Raw genomic sequence first — 16,460 nt, 5'->3', positions numbered from 1 at the left:
TGAGCTGTGAACCGGGAATAATAATAGAAACTACTAAAAGGATCATTGTGAGGATAAAATTAAGTAGTATAGCACTTGGCATAGTGTGTAATACTAGAGATATATAGTATTAATGATATGCTATTACTGTTCTTCTTATGATTCAAGGGGGATTCATCTCCCAGCAGCCTGTGCGAACAGTTTTGGAAGAGTGAAAAAAGGGAGGAAATGTTTATTTGGTTTCTACGTTTGGACATAACTTTAAAATCTCCATTTTCCAAGTTGAAATTTCATTATCAAAAAGCAATAATGTTTCTAGTTCCAAAATAATATAGTTAGCAAAATTATGTTTATAGTTCCAACTGAGAAGTTTAAAATAAGTATATTCAGCCTTTCATTTTTTTCTCCTGAAAAAGAATAATGTGAATAGTCCAAGTAATTTACTCTGAGCCAAAGTCAAGTAAACTATTTATTTTAATTATGTGTTACTTTTAATACATATTTGTCATCTTGTTGGTTTATTTTTGCTAATATTTAAATTAGTTGCCATATGATTATTTTTCACAAAATCCTTTTCACTAACAAGAGGAAATGGTTTTATAAGAGATAATTCACAAAGTGGCCAGGCTTCCACAGTGTAGGTGACATGGTTGGTCCACAGTGTTGGAGATGGTAACTTAGGGAGATCCAACTGCTTAAATTCCAATTCCTGGTGGCTCCTCCAACAAGTTTTGTGACTTAGGCCAGTCATTTTTCTTCTCTAAACCTCAGTTTCTCCCAATCTGTGAAACAGAACAAATGATGGTACCTTCCTCAAAGCTATGTGCATAGCATCTTCAGCGACTTCAGCAGCAAAGTCATCTATCTTAATGATGCATTATTTCCTTAATATCCTCTTAAGTAATTTAATTCGGGAAAGCTCTAAGAACATGGAAGCTGTTTATGATATTTAGTCACATCTTAATTTATTGATTTACATAACCAGGGCTGCTAAGAGTGTTTTCAAGCCATAGAGTATGATGTTCCTATTTGGAAGAATTTTTTAGCTCTAATTTTTGTTATGTGTTCCTTTCACCTACTCACCCATCTTCAACTTTAACCGAGTGATCAGTGACTTTCTAAAAAGAAAAACCTTTGGGTTTCAAACTGAGCATAAAAGTGCTGGGCCCTAGAATTTACTTGACTCATAAACTTACAATGCAGAATAAAGAATTGATTTAAGTTGCATTCTGGTTTACATATAGGGCACTTATCTTTGCCCTAAGTACCTCAAGGAAATCTCCCACAGTACTTTAAAATGGTGGACTCAGACATTTATTGAATGAATTTAATGTATAACAAAAGATCATGCAAATATTTCAAGTCTACAGTATTAAAAATGTGAATTTGGAGATCTTCTGTTCTTAACTCCTAGAAGAGCTATGGATTATAACAAGTCTGTATCTCCCTAAGGTCCTTAAATTAGCTAGTCCCTCTCTCTGGAATAGTCTTCCTCAGATCTTGAATGACTTAGTTAAGATGTCACATCCTCAGGAAAGTATTCCCTGACCATCTAACCTCACTCACTTTCTGTTCCGCTGAAGTATGTTATCATCTGTTTTATCATAGCGTATCATCATCTGATCATTTTTTATTACCTACACTCATCTCCACTAGACCAGAAGTACCCTGAGATCAGAAGTAAAGCCTACATGTTTCCTGTTCTCTTCCCAGCTTCAATTAAGTGCCAGACACTTAGTAAGTACTCAACTAACTTTGTCAGCTAGTTAAATGAATAAAGACCAAGATCTGGTGGTATTTTAAAAAAAATCACTGCTTTGCAATGGGATTGGGACAGTATTGGAGTTAGAATTCAGGGTCTCTCAAATGCTCTACCACTTGAGCCATGCCCTTAGCCCTTTTTGCTTTGGTTTATTTTTAGACAGGGTCTTGCACTTTGCCCAGGCCAGACTTAGACCCAATTCTCCTTCTCTATCACCTGAAGAGCTGGAGTTATAGACATGAATCACCACACCCATCTTGTTTTTTGACGTAGGTTTTCACTAACTTTTTGCCCAATCTGGCCTCAAACCATGATTCCCCTATCTCCACCTCCCAAGTAACAGGGAAAGAAATGATGTTTAATTTTTTAGGACAAATTCACCTTTCAAATTTGAATTAAAATTTAAAACCTCTTTCTTAATAAAAATTTGGCATATAATTTCAAAGAGTCCATAGAGCTTGAGCTAAGAGTTACAGCTCTATTTTTTATTCATTTATTCACATGTGCATATATTGTTTTGGTCATTTCTTCCCCCCATTTCCAGGCAAAACCTGTTCTTCCCTTATCTCTAATTGTGTTGAAGAGAAGACATAAGCATAATAAGAAAGACAAAGCATTTTTGCTAGTTGAGTTAAGGATAGCTATACAGAGCGATTCCTAGCATTGCTTCCATGTACAAATGTGTTACAGCCCAAGTTGATTCATCTCTAACTGATCTTTACACTGGTTTCTGATCCCCTTCTCATGCTGACCTCTGTTGCTTTAAGGTTTCTGTATTAGTTCCTCTGGAGTGGGGACATCAAACACTTTCATGTTTTGGGTTTTCTACCTATTCCTATACCTCCTGTACGTGCTGTCTTCTTGTCATGTGACCCAAGTCCAACAACATTGCTGCATTTGCCCTAGATCTAAAGTCCGCATATGAGGGAGAACATACAATTTTTGGTCCTCTGAGCTTGGCTAACCTCACTTGGAATGATGTTTTCCAGTTCCATCTATTTACTTGCAAATGATAAGATTTCATTCTTCTTCATGGCTGAGTAAAATTCCACTGTGTATAAATACCACATTTTCTTGATCCATTCATCAGTAGCACGGCATCTTGGTTGTTTCCATAACTTGGCTATTGTGGATAGTGCTACAATAAAATGGGTGTGCAGGTGGCTTTGGAGTAACCAGTGTCACATTCCTTTGGGTATATCCCCAGGAGTGGGATTGCTGGATCATATAACAGATCTATGTTTAGATTTTTAAGAAGCCTCCAAATTTTTTCCAGAGTGGTTGCACTAGCTTGCATTCCCAACAACAGTGTAGGAAGGTTCCTTTTTCCTCACATCCTTGCCAAAACAGGTTGTTGGTGATGTTTTTTATGATGGCTATTCTAACAGGGGTGAGGTGGAATCTTAGTGTGGTTTTAATTTGCATTTCGTTTATTGCTAGAGATGGTGAGCATTTTTTCATGTGTTTTTTGGCCATTTCAATTTCTTCTTTTGAGAAAGTTCTGTTTAGTTCACTTGCCCATTTTTTTATTGGTTCATTGATTTTGGGAGAGTTTAGTTTCTTAAGTTCCCTGTATATTCTGGTTATCAGTCCTTTGTCTGATGTGTAGCTGGCAAATATTTTTTCCCAGTCTGTAGGTGGTCTCTTCAGTTTAGAGACATTTCTTTTGTCATACAGAAGCTTTTTAATTTTATGAAGTCCCATTTGTCCATTCTTTCTCTTAGTTGCTGAGCTACTGGGGTTCTATTGAGGAAGTCCTTGCCTGTACCTATTATTTCCAGTGTTTCCTGCTCTTTCTGTACTAACTTCAGAGTTTTGGGTCTGATATTAAGGTCCTTGATCCATTTTGAGTTGATACTAGTACAGGGTGATAGACATGGATCTAGTTTCAGTTTCTTGCAGATGAATAACCATTTTTCCCAGCAACATTTGTTGAAGAGGCTGTCTTTTCTCCATCGTATATTTTTAGTGCCTTTGTCAAAAATAAGGTGAGTATAGTTGTGGGGATTCATATCCGGGTCCTCTATTTTTTTCCACTGGTCTTCATGTCTGTTTTTGTACCAGTACCATGCTGTTTTTATTGCTACTGCTTTGCAATAGAGTTTAGGTATTGTGATACCTCCAGCATTGCTCTTTTTGCTGAGTATTGCCTTGGCTATTCGTGATCTCAAATGTGTTCCCAAATGAACTTTAGGAAATATTTTTCAATGTCTGTGATGAAATCCATTGGGATTTTGATGGGAATTGCATTAAACATGTAGATTGCTTTTGATAGTATAGCCACTTTTACTATGTTGATTCTACCAATCCATGAGCACATGAGATCTTTCCATCTTCTGTAGTCTTCCTCAATTTCTTTCTTCAGGGGTTTGTAGTTCTCCTTGTAGAGATCATTCACATCCTTTGTTAAGTTTACTCCTAGGTATTTGATTTTTTTAATGGAATTGTTTCCATATATTCCTTCTCAGTGTGTTCATTGTTGGTGTATAGAAAAGCTAATGTTTTTTTAAGTTGATTTTGTATTTTGCCACCTTACTATAGCTGTTTATGGTGTCTAGGAGTTTTTGGGTAGAGTTTTTGGGGTCCTTAAGGTATAGGAACATATTGTCTGCAAATAGGGATATTTTGACAGTTTCTTTACCTATTTGTATTCCTTTTATTTCTTCTTCTTGCCTAATTTCTCTGGCTAGGAATTCCAGTACAATGTTGAATAGGAGTAGGGATAGTGGGCACCCTTGACACATTCCTGATTTTAGGGGAAATGGTTTCAGTTTTTCACCATTAAGTATAATGTTAGCTATAGGATTGCCATGTATAGCCTTTACAGTGTTGAGATACATTTGTTTTATTCCTAGTTTTCTTAGAGCTATTATCATGAAGTGGTGTTGGATCTTGTCGAAGGCTTTTTCTGCATCTATTGAGATGATCAAGTGGTTTTTGTCTTTGCTTCTATTAATGTGCTGTATTAAATTTATAGATTTATGTATGTTGAACCACCCCTGCATCCCTGGGATGAAGCCAACTCGGTCATGGTGGATGATCTTTCTGATGTGTTGTTGAATTCCGTTTGCCATTATTTTGTTGAGGATTTTTGCATCAATGTTCATTAAGGAGATTGGCCTATAGTTCTCCTTTTTGGAGGTGTCTTTGTCTGGTTTTGGGATGAGAATAATATTGTCTTCATAAAATTAATTAGGCAGTTTCCTTCCTTTTCTATTTCATGGAACAGTTTAAAGAGGGTTGGTATTAGTTCTTCTTTAAAGGTCTGATAGAATTCACAGAGAATCCATCAGGTCCTGCACTTTTCTTTTTTGGGAGACTTTATTACTGCTTCAATTTCATTTTGTGTTACACATCTATTCAGGTGATTAATATCCTCTTAGTTCAGTTTTGTATGGTTCTAAGTATCTAGAAATCTGTCCATTTCTTCAAGATTTTCAAATTTATTAGAACATAGGTTCTCAAAGTAGTCTTTGATGATTTCCTGGATTTCCATGGTGTTTGTTGTTATCTCCCCTTTTGCATTTCTGATTTTACTGATTTGGGTTTTTTTCTGTCCTCATTTTAGTCATGTTTACCAGGGGTCTCTCAATCTTATTTATTTTTTCAAAGAACCAACGTTTTGTTTCATTGATTCTTTGTGTGGTTTTTTTTTTGTTTCTATTTCATTTATTTCAGCTCTTATTTTTATTATTTCTCTCCTGCTTGTTTGGGGATTTGCTTGTTCTTCTTTTTCTAGGAGTTTGAGATGTAGCTTTAGGTCATTGATTTGAGATCTTTCTGACCTTTTAATATATGCACTCATGACTATAAACTTTCCTCCTAGGACTGCCTTTGCTGTGTCCCATAGGTTCTGGTAGATCGTGTTTTCATTTTCATTAACTTCCAGGAACCTTTTAATTTCCTCTTTTATTTCATCAATGACCCATTGATCATTGAGCAATGTGTTGTTCAGCTTCCCATTGTTTGCATGTTTTTTACTGTTGATTTTGTGGTTGAGTTCTAGTTTTAATGTATTATGATCAGATAGAATGCAAGGGATTATTTCTATTTTCTTATATTTCCTGAGTCTTGCTTTGTGCCCTAAGATATCATCAATTTTGGAGAAGGTTTCGTGAGATGCTGAGAAGAATTTATATTGTGCAGAAGTTGTATGAAGTATTCTGTAGATATCAGTTAGGTCCATTTGATCTATGGTGTGATTTAGTTCTAGAATTTCTTTATTGATTTTTTGTTTGGATGACCTATCTATTGGTGATGGGGGGTATTAAAGTCTCCCACTACCACTGTGTTGGAATTTATATATGTTTTTAGATCCTTCAGAGTATGTTTGATGAAATTGGGTGCATATAAGTTGATAATTGTTATTTCCTTTTGGTGTATATCCCCTTTTATTAGTATGGAATGTCCTTCTTTATCTTGTTTCATCACTGTAGGTTTGAGATAAGTATTGCTACCCCTGCCTGTTTTTGGGGACCATTGGCTTGGTAAATCTCCTTCCAGCCTTTCACTCTCAGCCAGTACTTGTTTCTGTCGATGAGGTGAGTCTCCTGTAGGCAGCAGATTGTTGGATCTTCCTCTTTAATACAGTTTGCCAACTGGTGTCTTTTGGTGGGGGAATTTAGTCCATTAGTATTCAGTATTAGTATTGATAAATACATGGTGATTCCTGTCATGCAGTTGTCTTTGTTGTTTAAGGGTTTGATTGTGTGTAGCTGAATCAATTTTACTCTCTACTTTCTTGCCTTTTCTTCTCCTGTGGTTTGGTGCTGCCTGCCCTTTCATAGTTTTGTTTGCTTTCACTTTCTGTGTGCAGAATCCCTTGAAGAGTCTTTTGTAGTGGTGGCTTGGTGGTCATATACTGTTTTCATTTCTGCTTATCATGGAAGACTTTTATTGCTCCATCTACTTTGAATGATAGTTTTGCTGGGTAGAGTATCCTAGGGTGGAAGTTATTTTCATTCAGTGGCTGGAAGACCTCATTCCATGATCTTCTTGCTTTTAAGGTTTCCGTTGAGAAATCTGCTGTGATTTTGATGGGTTTCCCTTTGTATGTTATTTGTTTTTCTCTCTTACAGCCTTCAATATTCTTTCTCTATTCTCTGTGCTTGAAGTTTTAATGATAATATGTTGCAGGGTGGCTCTATTTTTTGTCAAGTCTGTTTGGTGTCCTGGAGGCTTCCTGTACCTGAATGGGCATAGTTTTTTCTAGACTTGGGAAATTTCTGTTATTATTTTGTTGAATATATTATGAATCCCTTTTGCTTGCACCTCTTCTCCTTCTTCAATGCCCATGATTCTGAGGTTTGGTCTTTTGATGGAGTTGGTGAGTTCTTGCATATTCCTTTCACAGGTCTTGAGTTGTCTGACTAATAGTTTTTCAGTTTTTCCTTTAATTATCATTTCATCTTCAAGTTCTGAGATTTTGTCTTCTGGTTGTTCTAGTCTGCTGCAGTGGCCTTCCATTGTGTTTGGGATTCTGTTTCATTCTTTTTTCTGAGGTTTTCCATATCATGGGTCACTTCCTCTTTAATATTGTCAGTTTTCACCCTTAATTCATTTATCTCCCTATTTATGGTGTTTTCTGATTCACTTTTGTGTTTATTTAAGGCTCCTATGAGTTCATTTATTTGTTTTTGTGTTTTCTCATATTCTTTACTTTTGTTGTCTTGGGATTTCTTGAGTGCCTCCTGTATGTTTTGGTTGACCATGTCTAGAAACATCTCTATGAAATTCTCATTAATTACTTGCAGGATTTCTTCTTTCAGAGTGTTCTTGTGGGCTTCCTTGGGTTCCTTGGTATAGTTTATGTTTGTTTTGTTGGAGTCTGGATCTGGGTATCCATTGTCTTCATTTCCTTCTGAATCCTGTACTAATTTATTTTGGGGGGGAGAATAGTTTCCAGCTCTTTTTTCTCTTCCCATAATTCCACTTTGTACTGTTTCTGTCCCTGGTCTATCTGTATTTTAGTATTAGGTAACTTACAATAGCAAAACTAACAAAACCAAGGAAGAAAGAGAAAAAAGAAAAGGAAAAAAAATGGAGAACCAAAGAAATCAACAGGGAGAGATGGTGGACAATCAAACAGTGAACAAGACAAACACTTAAAGAAAGTAAGAACAAAAAATTCCCTGTTTGGGATCAGTAGAATTTCAGTCTTAGTAGCTCTGGTGTTACTCCTTTAACATCCAGTCCTGTTTGTCTGCATCTCCTAGGCAGGTTTGGGGCCAGAATCTGGCAGTGCTGGAGCCCTCTTGTTTTCTCAGTGTAATGTGGCATGGAGAAGCCTTTTACAGGCTGGCAGTTCAGGGTTTTGGAGTTTTGTTTCTTCTTTTTGTTTTTTTTTTTTAACCAAGTGTGGCTCCAGCAGGAAAATATTCTGTTTGATCCGCTGAAGGTCTCCCAAACAGGTTTGGAGCTGGTGGCCTGCAGGCCGGAGGATGGGTGGCAGCAGCGTGGGGGTGGCAGCCCACCTATTCTTTCAGTGTACCATGGCTGGAGAAGCCTTACACAGGCTAGGAGTTCAGGGTGCCAAAGTTTCAGCTCTCTCTTGTGCTTTACCTCAGCTAAGTGTGTCTCCAGAGTCTCAGCAAGATCCCTGATTCACAGAGTTCACGCTGTCTGCATCTGTGTCACCATTTTGGATCTTGTTTTTTTTTTTTTTCTTTTATTATTCATATGTGCATACAAGGCTTGGGTCATTTCTCCCCCCTGCCCCCACCCCCTCCCTTACCACCCACTCCGCCCCCTCCCTCTCCCCCCCACCCCCTCAATACCCAGCAGAAACTATTTTGCCCTTATTTCTAATTTTGTTGTAGAGAGAGTATAAGCAATAATAGGAAGGAACAAGGGTTTTTGCTGGTTGAGATAAGGACAGCTATACAGGGCATTGACTCACATTGATTTCCTGTGCGTGGGTGTTACCTTCTAGGTTAATTCTTTTTGATCTAACCTTTTCTCTAGTTCCTGGTCCCCTTTTCCTATTGGCCTCAGTTGCTTTAAGGTATCTGCTTTAGTTTCTCTGCGTTAAGGGCAACAAATGCTAGCTAATTTTTTAGGTGGATCTTGTTGATGTACTTTCTTAACTTATGAGACTGACATTTCATCAGGACATTTTATTTTTAAAATGCACAGGCATCAGAGAGTACCATAATACAATGATCACTGGACACTCTTCACTAAGCGCCTTATTTCAGTTGCAGGATAAATCTCGCTGTCTGACCCCAATACCCAGGGGAAAGCAGGAATGGTGGGCCTTGTGGAACTAGAATATCAGGAGCCACATCCTTTCCCTATGTCCTCTGCACCTGCAGTCAGAGTTACAGCTCTAATAGTGTATGTATAAGTATTGGGAAAGTCTAATTGGACTATTGAATGAAGTATCACAAAAAAATTAATTACTACAAATACTAGTACCTCGATGTTCATACATTTAAGGTAATCAATCATATGTTGCCTTTGAAGAGTTTTGCAACCCTCCATAGGAAAAAAGGACTATCTATAAATGTTATACATTTTATTTATATGCTAGAAAGGACTTAAGGCTTGTAGAGAAAGGCTAATAAAAATACATACTGTACAGCAGTATAAAATATATTCCAAATAGGGTAGGAAAAAATGAGTCCACGGAAAAAAAATAAGGCTAAGAACATAAGATAGGGCCAAGAGAGAGATTCATACTCAAAATTTATGCTGGGAAATTCAACACTCTTGCTAAAAGATAGTAGCAAACTTTATTTTCAGTTTTTTAGCAGCCAATGCAAAAGAGAAAAAAAATTGGTTATGCCTTGCAGAGGGTCATATTTTATATATACTTATACATGAATATATGTATATATAATAGAAAGCTGCTTTTTGAAATAAGGAATAGTAATAGGAATAGGGAGATCATGTTTTCAACATTTTGTTTTGGACATATGCCTTTGTATATGAGCCTGAAATAATCTATTAAAAAAGCTCAAAAATGACTAGTACTTTGGGTGATTATAATTAAAACTATGATTTATAATAATTTTTGTAGATCAGGAGTGGATCTTTGGAAAGAGTTAACACTGCCAGAGGGCCAGGGTTCTAGTGGTGCAATGAAGACAATGGGGCTTCTCCATTTTCTTACTGTCTTTTTTTTACTTTACCAAGCAGAGACAGCATCTCTGTGTGGGATCATTTTTTCCATTGTTACACACTATTTAATAAAACACCTGAAGCTCTCACTCTTCCCTTAAAGGGATACACACAAAGGACATTGACTATCACAAGTTATTTCTGCTAACCTTAGTTTTCCTTAGATAGGAATCCATTGGAGAATTCTACACCTTCTCTCTTTGAGAGAGCAATACAATAACTAGGTTCTCAGACCATGATGTGGATTTGTGGCATTCTCTGAGGGGCTATAAATGGATCACATTGACAGCTTTATTTGTCATTCTTAAATGGAATGTGTTTCTCCCCCCTTTGTGTTAAAGTGGAATCAGATGGCATTTCTTATTTCAATGTGGAATGTTTTTACTCTCATAATTGCAAAAGTGCATTCATAACTGATACTATCCTAATTTACAAAATTTGTATTTTATGATTTGGGGGCTTTGGGGGTCAGTACTTGAATGGAACTGAGAGAAAACAACTTATGCAACATTATAGTTTCGCCTTACTTACTGAGATCCTGATACAGTTGCTAGAATTCTGTCACCATATGGAAGCAGAGGCAATTAGATTGCATTTGAGTGCATGGATTTTAGAAGCTAGGATATAAAAAGGCTTTCCCAGCAGAATAGTCACAATCCAGACACTTAAACATTTGTGAAATCTCTTCTCTCCTTTGCCTCCCCAGCATGTCTCTGGTCCCAGTCCTTCCTTTTTCCTACTGCAATGGCTCTTTCTCAGTTTAAGTAATGGCAAAAATGGTGAGAATAAGGTTGGAAAATACACCTTCATATTTTAGCATTTCTATTATTAAAAAAAAAGTTGTTTCTGCCCAAGAGAAATTTTTAATTAAGGAATCCCTATTGTTCCAAGCCACCCAGCATTGAATCTAAATGAGAAAGGAAGCCCTCCTACTCCTTAAATCCATCCAAAGCTATAAGTGGGCCTGTGACCGATTTCAACATTTGCTCTCTTCAGGATTGTTAAACTCGAAGCTATGCGTAAATTTTGCTTCTGAACTTTTATATCTGTGTTTATTTTCATACTCATTTCACACCTGTATATTCAATATACTCATCCTTTTTGATCACCTACTAAGTACCAGACACTGTTAGGGTGCAATGAATTGCATCAGATATTCTCTTCCTTCTTGTGGCCTATGATCTGAATGGGAAGACTGATAGTAAAATAATGACACAGTAAGTGTGAAATTGAAATGTTTCTAAGTGCTAAACAGAATAGATATGAAGTTTTATAAAATGAGAAGTAGATGATGCATATGAGCCCACTAGACCAGGAAAGAATGATGTATGGGAAAGCCCTGTAGCAGGAGAAAGCATGGGCAACATGAGAAGCTGAAGAAAGTCCACAGGGTCTACAGGGCAGGGGTGAAGTGTTTGAGCATGGAGATTTAATCAGAGCCCATCACCATGAAAGCCTTTTTAGCCATATGCTTTTATCATAGGACCAATAAGAGAGCTGAATTTTTTCATTTTTGTTTTAGTTTTTGTTTGATGAGAGGGGATTGTGTTGAGTCGCATCAGTATTTTGTTTTGAAAACTATTTCTAGCTACAACTTGCAGTAAACAAGAGGCAAAAGTTATGTAGAATTGTTGAAGCTTTTCAGCAGAGTGATAGTGATAACTGGACCCAGGGAAGGAAGGATGAGACTGCGTGATCTGTAAAATGTGAATGGATTCCAGAGATATGTAGGAAGTATATCTCCTGAAGTATTCACATGGAGACCATGAGGAAGTGTCATGGGAACACAAGAAGAGGGGAGTGTTTGCAAAGACAGATGCTGAGTTTAAGATGTCTGGAAATGTCGCAGGTCAGAGCAAGCAGACCTCGGATTATTGGTGTGGCACTTGTATATAAACTAGGGTTTGTATATAAACATCTGTGACTCATCCTGACGTTCATTGGTCTGGATATGGATATGATTGCTTAGAGAATGATTATAAAATGAGTAGGAGAAAACACTAAAACCAAAGTCTTAAGGAAATCAAACCTATAAAGGATGACCCAATAAATTATGAAAGAAGAAGCAACAAAACAAATAGGATAAAACCTGGATGATTACTGGGTTATGGGGGATCAAGGGAATAAGGTCAGGAAGAAAACAGAAGCTTTGGGTTTTGCTGGGTGTGGTGGCCTATACCTGTAATCCCAGCACTTGGAAGGTGGGGCAGAGGGATTGTGAGTTCCAGGCCAGCCCAAGCTACACAACCAGACCTTGTCTCAAAGCAAACAACTAATGCTTGTATACACTCAGAAACTTGAGGGGAATGGGTTGTTTGTTTTGTTTTGTTTTTAAAGAAAAGAAGGAGACTACTGATCAGGAGATAATTCCTTTTGAAATAAAGATGAATTGCTAAGTGATGTGTACAGAAAATATGGTTGTGATTAGCTCTGTCTGTGATTCTGCCTATTTGAGAATATTGTACGGGTTCATATTTTACAGATATTTTAAAAAGTACTTGGGGAGTAGGTACAATTGAAAGTTATGCTAGTATGCTAGTAACCACTAAAAAGGAGTGGAATAAAATAGAATTTCAGCATAGGACCATCTGAGGTTCTGGGGTCTGAGAGAGAAAACTTATACCTGTATACTATGGCATTCTGTGAGTACAGCCCCACCTGTTTCTCCTATCAGAGGCGTTTTCGTGGCCAGGGTAAATAAACCAAGCACTGTTGACTCATTCTTTCCCATTGGTTGGCACTGCTATATAAAGGAAGGAGCTGGGAGCTGCAATGTCACAGAACCATGCTCAGCAACTCCTGTCAAGGGAGATACAACCTCAGCTTCCCTTACTGCTTCTGATGCAACACAGAAGTTTGCTTCCAGAGAAAAGTCACTATCTCAGCACCGAGAACAAGGCAATAATACAGATTCTAAATTGAAGTGGTGTGAGCTATGAATGGGAGGTGAGAGAAGAAAGGTGAGCATTTTGGTAATTATTTTTAATAGTTTGGCTATGAAAGGGAAGTGAGACATTGAGGAGCAGTAAAAAAGATAAGTGATTGAGTAAACATTTATTTATTCAACAAATGACGTGCTATATCATATGTGCCAGAGGTTAGGATAAGCTCTAGGATGACATTTTCTATAACTCACAGAAGAGCTACAATAAGAAAAACTTATGCCATAAGATGTATTGATGTGGTAATCTCAAATGCATTTTGTGATCCAGCTAATTAAAACAAATGCAACATTTTTCTCAGATATAAACATTTAACTTGATTTTTATAAAATGGCCAAACAAATTTGTTTTGAAAGAGAAAAACATAACATGTCCCCTTGTACTTGCTTTGTTTTTCTCATCCTTTCTCCTCTCATTCCTTTTGTCTTTCAAATTTGGGCAGTCTTAAATATTGTCACTTATGATCTGGAAAATGTTTTCTAAAATAGTGTCCTATTTAACTTTTGAAAATCATCTGGGCACTTGCAATATGTAAGCATTGAATATTACCCTATGGAAGTTAGAAATATGAATCAAAAGGGTTTCCAGTTAGATTATAAACTTCCTGAGAGCAAGGTCACTGCTGGGTATAGACCCATTCAGGAAAAGCAAAGTAGCAGAAATGCAATTTTTATAGTAAGGGTGCAGTTAAGGGCACTTGGTTTGTAGAGAGGTTACGTGAAAAGGTTGTGGGTAAAGTGAGAAATGCATTGATTTCAGATCTTAGAAGTTCCTTTGGAAGGTCTTAGACCTCATCCTATAGGGATCTGTTGATGAATTGTTAAATTTTCAAGCAAAAGGAGAATTGTGAGGTTTGGAAGAAAACTGTATCATCCAGAAATAATGAAGATTTGAAGCAGGAACACATTAGATGGAGGCCCTTGCCAGGATGGGAGATGGTGGGTGGTAGACCAGTTTCTGACAGTGGCCTTGGACATGTAATTGGAAAACAGAGCTTTTTGTACACAAAGTAGCCACCATCTGTGTGTTATAGGGATGTACAGTGATGGAAAGGGAAAATGAAGATGACAGTAGGCCTATTAAGCCAGGAAGAGTGATGGTATCATTAATTTTTTGGTCTGGAAAGAAAAGCAAATTCAGGAGAGGATGAGAATGAGGATCTAGTCCAGAATAGCATCAAAAAAGATATGAATGATGTTGATTTGATTAAAATCCTCCGAAGTGGAGAACCTTGTGTAAGGCCCACATTTAAGGAAAGGTAGAAGAGGAAATTCATAGGAGTTTCCTGGGAGATGGGAAGTGAGGTCTCATGGAAGCCAAGAAAAACACGGATTTCAAGGAAAAGGTCTTATGTTGTATTTGTTTCATTGATATAATCACCTAGTTGTAGCTCTTCCCTGTCTCCTCTTCCCCCTTTGGAATAGTCTGTGTAGAAAAATATTCAATTAACAATAGAAGTATTGTTGAACTGAAATAAATTTAGCTTAAACCAGCTTCTGTATTTTAACTGAAGTTTGGCCCAAAGCAACCTCTGTACATAGTGAACTGTACTATGTGTAAATAAACCAGAACCAACTTTAAGCGTATACCTTTGTAACCAAGTCTTGGCCAATAATAGCAGTTGAACCTCTAGCCAATCAAAAACAAAATTTATGAAATATGAATAAAAATAAGAAAATGATATTGAGAATTTTTTTAAATGAGGAACTATATGTATATGACCTACATCAGTCAATACAGTAGAAGTGATTAAAGTTATAATCTGTATTTCAATATCTTGGTGGCTTAGATGAAAGGAAAACATAAAATTTAATAACTCCAAACTTTAGGAGAAATCATAAAACTTCCTCCAAAAAAACCAAATATTTTATCCTCTTGAATGTCTTTCTATACATCATTACATTTGATCATCAGAAGAGTAACATTGAATAGCTGACATTACTTCTAGCTGAAAGGTGAGGAAAACTGAGCCTCAATGACATGAAGACCTTGAAGTTCACTCAAACAAATGCTGTAAGTAGGATTCCATTCCTGGTGTTATGTCTCCAAAGGAGGGAGTCATTTCCACCTTTCTTGCTATACCACTGAGGGGCATCTTGGAGATTTTTAAATGACATTTAGTGGGCTGGGACAGTTCTTGTTCTGATGAGAAATAATCACTGATACAAGAAACTACTGTTGTGTAAGTAGTTTTCTTCCCAATGATGAAATATCCCACATTTCTATCTCCTTCCTAGGTTGTACAACAATTAAGAAGTATATGAAAGTGGGCTCTTCATCAAGCATTCTTGATTAAGTTATGAAAATGGAATTGAAGTTTACTTTCCACTTGTGTATGGTAAGTAGCACTAATTTGAGTAACAGAGTTGGCTTTCCCTTTTTTACAATTTTCTTACAATATTTAACAAAGAAATAGAAATGTTTCTCAGGCAAAGATGGCATGTCTTATGAATCATATTTGGATTTTTCTTTAGGATGTTTCCTTTAAAAATAAGAATATCCCATTTTTAATTCAAGTGCAGTTTTTATAAGTGCTGTTTCAATATGTTTTATCTAGTTTTGAATTTGAGTCATTTTGACCCACATGTGAATTTTGACCATTAAAATAACATGACTTTTCTACACATTTTATGCGCACTTAAAATTCTTCAGTGAGTAGCATTTTATGCAGAAAATTGACATGTGGACTCTTGAAAAGTCATGGCCACATACAAGGAATATTTAGAAATGGCCAGATTGCTATGCAGTGGCATTTCCCTTCGTCCCAGATGCCCTAGCTTGGAGCATCCACCTCTTTGGCCTCAGCACTGTCTTTAGTTGGAAAAACTTATTATCACTCTGCAAGTGATTGTAACTAGAGTCATCCCAAGTGAGCACAGTCAGTTTTTGAAGAAAGGACCACATTATTGAGGCTTTTCCACAGGGCATTGTACCTAAAAGAGTCACGAATGATTTGAAATGGACAGCTTGCTCTCTTTTGTAGACTCATAGATTTATGTGTTATCTTCACTATTTATTGTATTTTATTTTTCTTTAGAAGTTTATGTGTTCTAATGCATACTTAAAAGAAAAATTCTTTATGTGAAACTGTGTGAATATTTCATTTATTCAAATGAATGAGGGAGGTAAGCATATCTGAATTTGTGGGAAAGCTGAATTATAGATAACTTTTAAGCAAATGTAACTTTTATTACCTTGAACTACATAGAGTAGTTACAAAACATTACACAGTAGAAGTCCTTAAGGGGACCTGTTATGATAAATCATATGAACACTTTATTATTAGCATATAGATTGGATGTATGTAAGAGCTTGTAAAATGCCTGGGGTTCCTTGAAAATTGTTTATTCTATGTCTAAAAAGTGTAAATAAGACTGAAAATAAATGTTTAAAACACTATATATTATCTACCTGTAAATAAAGTGTTTTCAAAGCAAAAGTAAACATCAGCCCAGCTCTTGAACAAATTATCAAAAGACTTTAAATTTATTGAAGCCCCAAATTAATGGTACATTACCATGTATGCATAAATAAAGAATAAAATTGCTGATTCTTCCCTCATATGGGTATTTGTGCTAATGAATCAGGATCCTATTTATACTATTAGTCCCCAAAGTAATTGCTTATTTGAAGAAGTTCTGTCTTATGAGTTTTTG

General features: G+C 36.5%; 1 protein-coding gene across 3 annotated transcripts in view; it reads left to right on the top strand.

Annotated features, from left to right (window-relative positions):
* The window catches only part of Rhobtb1 (Rho related BTB domain containing 1), a 127,147-nt gene that overhangs the window by 5,148 nt on the left and 105,539 nt on the right, over positions 1-16,460 (top strand). For 2 of the 3 annotated variants that reach the window (XM_074078931.1, XM_074078926.1), the window contains exon 2: positions 15,042-15,142. The gene's annotated coding sequence lies outside the window, so the exon portion shown is untranslated. Of the gene's footprint in view, positions 1-12,631; positions 12,823-15,041; positions 15,143-16,460 lie in introns of those variants that run through there. The other variant, XM_074078927.1, reaches the window with a different exon arrangement.

Source organism: Castor canadensis, chromosome 7 (genome assembly GCF_047511655.1).
Source record: "Castor canadensis chromosome 7, mCasCan1.hap1v2, whole genome shotgun sequence".
Lineage (NCBI taxonomy): Eukaryota > Metazoa > Chordata > Mammalia > Rodentia > Castoridae > Castor > Castor canadensis.
The sequence above is the reverse complement of the archived record's forward strand: the minus strand, read 5'-3'. Positions and strand labels throughout refer to the sequence as shown.